We start from the raw sequence: 7,035 nt of genomic DNA, 5'->3' as shown, positions 1-7,035 counted from the left end.
GGCATCCCGAACTCCGCGCCGGCTGACGCGGTTGCCGAGCTCGTGCGACTAGCGACCGCGAACGCGTCTCGCGACGCCGCTTTCGTGCGCGGCTCCCATTGCGACCTGGGTTACCCGAGCTCGACCAGCAAAAAAGAAGGTCGAAAATTTTTTTTTTTTTTTCTGCGTCTGCCGGGGTGCCCCTATAATAGCAGCGATAAGCACCCAGACCGCCGTGTGTCGCTCGCCCCGGCTGACGTGGTTTTTCGTACTCCTGCAGCGGTCGCCGTCACGCACGTCCAAATACGCCACTTTCGTGGGCGCATTCGCGCTCTTTCGCGTCGCCGGAGTGCCAGCACTCACTCTGCCAAAAACGGCCAACATCCGAGCGGCGGTTCCCACTTTTGCGTCGGCGTCGTAAACCCCGCCCCGGCAGACGCGGTTTGCCCTACTCGTGCGACGGTCGCCGGCGAGCGCGTCGAAAGACGCCGATATCGTGCGCTAATTGGCGCTCCTTGGCTTCTCCGGAGTGCCGCCACTCACTCCTCCAAAAACGGCGAAGATCCGAGCGGCGTTCTCCACTTTCGCATCGGCGTCCCGAACTCCGCCCGGGCTGACGCGGTTTACCGTACTCGTGCGACGGTCGCCGGCGGGCACGTCGAAAGACGCCGATATCGTGCCGTAATCGGCCCCGTTTGGCTTCGCCCGTGTGCCAGCACTCACTCGGCCAAAAACGGGCGAACATCCGAGCAGCGTTTCCCACTTTCGCATCGGCGTCCCGAAGCCCGCCCCGGCAGACGCGGTTTGCCCTACTCGAGCGACGGTCGCCGGCGATCACGTCGAAAGGCGCCGAATTCGTGCACGAATCGATGCTTCTTGGTCTCGCAGGAGGGCCGCCACTCACTCCTGCAAAAACGGCGAAGATCCGAGTTGCGCTTCCCACTTTTTCGTCGGCGTCCCGAACTACGCCCCGGCTGACGCGGTTTACCGTACTCGTGCGACGGTCGCCGGCGGGCACTTCAAAATACGCCGATTTCGTGGGCGCATTCACGCTGTTTCGCTTCCCCGGAGTGCCAACACTCACTCTGCCGAAAGCGGCGATCATCCGAGCGGCGGTTCCCACTTTTGCGTCGGCTTCGCAAACGGCGCCCCGGCAGACGCGCTCGTGCGACGTACTCGTGCGACGGTCGCCGGCGAGCACGTCGAAAGACGCCGATATCGTGCTCGAATCGACCCCGTTTCGCTTCGCCGGAGTGCTGCCAGTCACGGCGCAGAAAACGGCGAACAAGTGTTTTTTTTTTTTTTTTTCCTAGAATTTGTGTTATAGAAGGCACATTTGATATCGGACGATAATTTTCAACTTTATCACGCGCACCGATTTTCGTGTAGAGGTTTGCAAGTTTATGGGAATTTCTCCACTTGGAATAATGCGATTTAGTAGTACTACGAGAACTTCATGGATGTACTCAAGGGTACGGGGCAAGTCAGTTACGTCAACACCTGCAGATTTTTTACACTTCAAACTGAAAATTGTTGGTTGTGAGTCCTCGTGTGATATTAAAGGCCGATTCGCTAACACATAGAACAAAGAAAGAAAGGAAGAAAAAACGCCCGCGCTCGCTCAAGAAACCTGGGTTCGCAACAAGTGGCAACAACAAGCAACCGAGCGAGTGCGCCAAAACCCGTGGCGGCCGAACAAACGCGAAGTCCCAACCGCGTCAGCCGGGGCGGCACGGGACAGGAAAAATCACTTCAGCCGGGGCGGCGGGGCACCGAATAAATCGTCACCTCGTCGCAGGATAAAAGAGGAAACAAAAAGTCTAAACAGCGTCTGCTGGAGCGAATGCGTAATAAAACAACAACAACAACAAAAAAAAAAAACACCCGCGCTCAAGAAGTCTGCAATCACCACAAAAGGCGACTGTGACCGAGCAGCGTCAGCCGGGGCCGTGCGGAAACGGAAAAACCGCGACTACCGGGGCGTCGAGGCACCGAAAAATCCACTTCAGCCGCGGCGAAAAAAAAAAACAAAAAGAAAGACGGAGGGGGGGGGGGGAACCACGTCTGCCGGGGCGAAGGAAAAAAAAAAAACGCGTCTGCCGGGGCGAGCCCGGGTGCGGCACCACCGGGAAAACTGTGGCAAACAGACATGGCGATCGAGTGAGTGGGCCGCCAGCCAGGCTCAGCCAAAAAGTGCAAAGTCCGAACTGCGTCAGCCGGGGCGGCAAAAACCACGTCAGCCGGGGCGGCGCAAAAAACCGCGTCTGCCGGGGCGGCACGAAACCGCGTCAGCCGGGGCGGCGCGAAAACTGCGTCAGCCGGGGCGAAAGAAAAAAAAAAAAAAAACGCGTCTGCCGGGGCGAGCCCGGGTGCGGCACCACCGGGAAAACTGTGGCAAACAGACATGGCGATCGAGTGAGTGGGCCGCCAGCCAGGCACAGCCGAAAAGTGCAAAGTCCGAACCGTGTCAGCCGGGGCGGCAAAAAACCGCGTCAGCCGGGGCGGCGCAAAAAACCGCGTCTGCCGGGGCGGCACGAAACCGCGTCAGCCGGGGCGGCGCGAAAACTGCGTCAGCCGGGGCGAGCCCGGGTGCGGCACCACCGGGAAAACTGTGGCAAACAGACATGGCGATCGAGTGAGTGGGCCGCCAGCCAGGCTCAGCCAAAAAGTGCCAAGTCCGAACTGCGTCAGCCGGGGCGGCAAAAAACCGCGTCAGCCGGGGCGGCGCAAAAAACCGCGTCTGCCGGGGCGGCGCGAAAACCGCGTCTGCCGGGGCGGCGCGAAAACTGCGTCAGCCGGGGCGAAAGAAAAAAAAAACGCGTCTGCCGGGGCGAGCCCGGGTGCGGCACCACCGGGAAAACTGTGGCAAACAGACATGGCGATCGAGTGAGTGGGCCGCCAGCAAGGCTCAGCCAAAAAGTGCTAAGTCCGAACTGCGTCAGCTGGGGCGGCAAAAAACCGCGTCTGCCGGGGCGGCACGAAACCGCGTCAGCCGGGGCGGCGCGAAAACCGCGTCTGCCGGGGCGGCACGAAACCGCGTCAGCCGGGGCGGCGCGAAAACTGCGTCAGCCGGGGCGAGCCCGGGTGCGGCACCACCGGGAAAACTGTGGCAAACAGACATGGCGATCGAGTGAGTGGGCCGCCAGCCAGGCACAGCCGAAAAGTGCTAAGTCCGAACTGCGTCAGCCGGGGCGGCAAAAACCGCGTCAGCCGGGGCGGCGCGAAAACCGCGTCTGCCGGGGCGGCACGAAACCGCGTCAGCCGGGGCGGCGCGAAAACTGCGTCAGCCGGGGCGAGCCCGGGTGCGGCACCACCGGGAAAACTGTGGCTAACAGACATGGCGATCGAGTGAGTGGGCCACCAGCCAGGCTCAGCCAAAAAGTGCTAAGTCCGAACTGCGTCAGCCGGGGCGGCAAAAACCGCGTCAGCCGGGGCGGCGCAAAAAACCGCGTCTGCCGGGGCGGCACGAAACCGCGTCAGCCGGGGCGGCGCGAAAACTGCGTCAGCCGGGGCGAAAGAAAAAAAAAAAACGCGTCTGCCGGGGCGAGCCCGGGTGCGGCACCACCGGGAAAACTGTGGCAAACAGACATGGCGATCGAGTGAGTGGGCCGCCAGCCAGGCACAGCCGAAAAGTGCCAAGTCCGAACTGCGTCAGCCGGGGCGGCAAAAAACCGCGTCAGCCGGGGCGGCGCAAAAAACCGCGTCTGCCGGGGCGGCACGAAACCGCGTCAGCCGGGGCGGCGCGAAAACTGCGTCAGCCGGGGCGAGCCCGGGTGCGGCACCACCGGGAAAACTGTGGCAAACAGACATGGCGATCGAGTGAGTGGGCCGCCAGCCAGGCTCAGCCAAAAAGTGCCAAGTCCGAACTGCGTCAGCCGGGGCGGCGCAAAAAACCGCGTCTGCCGGGGCGGCGCGAAAACCGCGTCTGCCGGGGCGGCGCGAAAACTGCGTCAGCCGGGGCGAAAGAAAAAAAAAACGCGTCTGCCGGGGCGAGCCCGGGTGCGGCACCACCGGGAAAAAAATGGCAAACAGACATGGCGATCGAGTGAGTGGGCCGCCAGCAAGGCTCAGCCAAAAAGTGCCAAGTCCGAACTGCGTCAGCCGGGGCGGCAAAAAACCGCGTCTGCCGGGGCGGCACGAAACCGCGTCAGCCGGGGCGGCGCGAAAACCGCGTCTGCCGGGGCGGCACGAAACCGCGTCAGCCGGGGCGAGCCCGGGTGCGGCACCACCGGGAAAACTGTGGCAAACAGACATGGCGATCGAGTGAGTGGGCCGCCAGCCAGGCACAGCCGAAAAGTGCTAAGTCCGAACTGCGTCAGCCGGGGCGGCAAAAACCGCGTCAGCCGGGGCGGCGCAAAAACCGCGTCTGCCGGGGCGAATGCAAAAAAAACAAAGAAAAAAGCCCGCGCTTAATCAAAAGAAAACAAAGAAAAAAGCTTGCGCTTAATCAAAAGAAAACAAACAAAAAAAGTTCGCGCTTAAGCCTGGCGGTGGAACCACCGGGGCAAACAGACCTGGCGATCGAGTGAGTGGGCCGCCAGCCGGGGTGAGCCAAAAAGTGCAAAGTCGGAACCGCGTCAGCCGGGGCGGCACGGGACAGGAAAAATCACTTCAGCCGGGGCGGCGGGGCACCGAATAAACCTCGTCACCTCGTCGCAGGATAAAAGAGGAAACAAAAAGTCTAAACAGCGTCTGCTGGAGCGAATGCGTAATAAAACAACAACAACAACAAAAAAAAAAAACACCCGCGCTCAAGAAGTCTGCAATCACCACAAAAGGCGACTGTGACCGAGCAGCGTCAGCCGGGGCCGTGCGGAAACGGAAAAACCGCGACTACCGGGGCGTCGAGGCACCGAAAAATCCACTTCAGCCGCGGCGAAAAAAAAAACAAAAAGAAAGACGGAGGGGGGGGGGGGGAACCACGTCTGCCGGGGCGAAGGAAAAAAAAAAACGCGTCTGCCGGGGCGAGCCCGGGTGCGGCACCACCGGGAAAACTGTGGCAAACAGACATGGCGATCGAGTGAGTGGGCCGCCAGCCAGGCTCAGCCAAAAAGTGCAAAGTCCGAACTGCGTCAGCCGGGGCGGCAAAAACCACGTCAGCCGGGGCGGCGCAAAAAACCGCGTCTGCCGGGGCGGCACGAAACCGCGTCAGCCGGGGCGGCGCGAAAACTGCGTCAGCCGGGGCGAAAGAAAAAAAAAAAAACGCGTCTGCCGGGGCGAGCCCGGGTGCGGCACCACCGGGAAAACTGTGGCAAACAGACATGGCGATCGAGTGAGTGGGCCGCCAGCCAGGCACAGCCGAAAAGTGCAAAGTCCGAACCGTGTCAGCCGGGGCGGCAAAAAACCGCGTCAGCCGGGGCGGCGCAAAAAACCGCGTCTGCCGGGGCGGCACGAAACCGCGTCAGCCGGGGCGGCGCGAAAACTGCGTCAGCCGGGGCGAGCCCGGGTGCGGCACCACCGGGAAAACTGTGGCAAACAGACATGGCGATCGAGTGAGTGGGCCGCCAGCCAGGCTCAGCCAAAAAGTGCTAAGTCCGAACTGCGTCAGCCGGGGCGGCAAAAACCGCGTCAGCCGGGGCGGCGCAAAAAACCGCGTCTGCCGGGGCGGCACGAAACCGCGTCAGCCGGGGCGGCGCGAAAACTGCGTCAGCCGGGGCGAAAGAAAAAAAAAAAAACGCGTCTGCCGGGGCGAGCCCGGGTGCGGCACCACCGGGAAAACTGTGGCAAACAGACATGGCGATCGAGTGAGTGGGCCGCCAGCCAGGCACAGCCGAAAAGTGCCAAGTCCGAACTGCGTCAGCCGGGGCGGCAAAAAACCGCGTCAGCCGGGGCGGCGCAAAAAACCGCGTCTGCCGGGGCGGCACGAAACCGCGTCAGCCGGGGCGGCGCGAAAACTGCGTCAGCCGGGGCGAGCCCGGGTGCGGCACCACCGGGAAAACTGTGGCAAACAGACATGGCGATCGAGTGAGTGGGCCGCCAGCCAGGCTCAGCCAAAAAGTGCCAAGTCCGAACTGCGTCAGCCGGGGCGGCGCAAAAAACCGCGTCTGCCGGGGCGGCGCGAAAACCGCGTCTGCCGGGGCGGCGCGAAAACTGCGTCAGCCGGGGCGAAAGAAAAAAAAAACGCGTCTGCCGGGGCGAGCCCGGGTGCGGCACCACCGGGAAAACTGTGGCAAACAGACATGGCGATCGAGTGAGTGGGCCGCCAGCAAGGCTCAGCCAAAAAGTGCCAAGTCCGAACTGCGTCAGCCGGGGCGGCAAAAAACCGCGTCTGCCGGGGCGGCACGAAACCGCGTCAGCCGGGGCGGCGCGAAAACCGCGTCTGCCGGGGCGGCACGAAACCGCGTCAGCCGGGGCGAGCCCGGGTGCGGCACCACCGGGAAAACTGTGGCAAACAGACATGGCGATCGAGTGAGTGGGCCGCCAGCCAGGCACAGCCGAAAAGTGCTAAGTCCGAACTGCGTCAGCCGGGGCGGCAAAAACCGCGTCAGCCGGGGCGGCGCAAAAACCGCGTCTGCCGGGGCGAATGCAAAAAAAACAAAGAAAAAAGCCCGCGCTTAATCAAAAGAAAACAAAGAAAAAAGCTTGCGCTTAATCAAAAGAAAACAAACAAAAAAAGTTCGCGCTTAAGCCTGGCGGTGGAACCACCGGGGCAAACAGACCTGGCGATCGAGTGAGTGGGCCGCCAGCCGGGGTGAGCCAAAAAGTGCAAAGTCGGAACCGCGTCAGCCGGGGCGGCGCGAAAACCGCGTCAGCCGGGGCGGCGCAAAAACTGCGTCAGCCGGGGCGGCACGGAAAAACGAAAACCGCGTCAGCCGGGGCGGCACGGAAAAACGAAAACCACGTCAGCCGGGGCGACATCAAAATGAGGAAAAAAAAAAAACTGCCTTAGGACACCTGCGTACACTTTCATGCGTTTGGGCATATCTCTCTGTAACACGCGCGCCCCTCGTTACGCGCGGCACTCTGTTTTCTCCGACACCCATATTTCGGCGGCATGTGGCACGCGCGCCCGTCCCTACGCACGGCACACCGCAGTGCTTTCTCGATATTTTTCTT

Source organism: Rhipicephalus microplus, unplaced genomic scaffold (genome assembly GCF_043290135.1).
Source record: "Rhipicephalus microplus isolate Deutch F79 unplaced genomic scaffold, USDA_Rmic scaffold_223, whole genome shotgun sequence".
Lineage (NCBI taxonomy): Eukaryota > Metazoa > Arthropoda > Arachnida > Ixodida > Ixodidae > Rhipicephalus > Rhipicephalus microplus.
Note: the sequence above shows the minus strand (reverse complement) of the source record.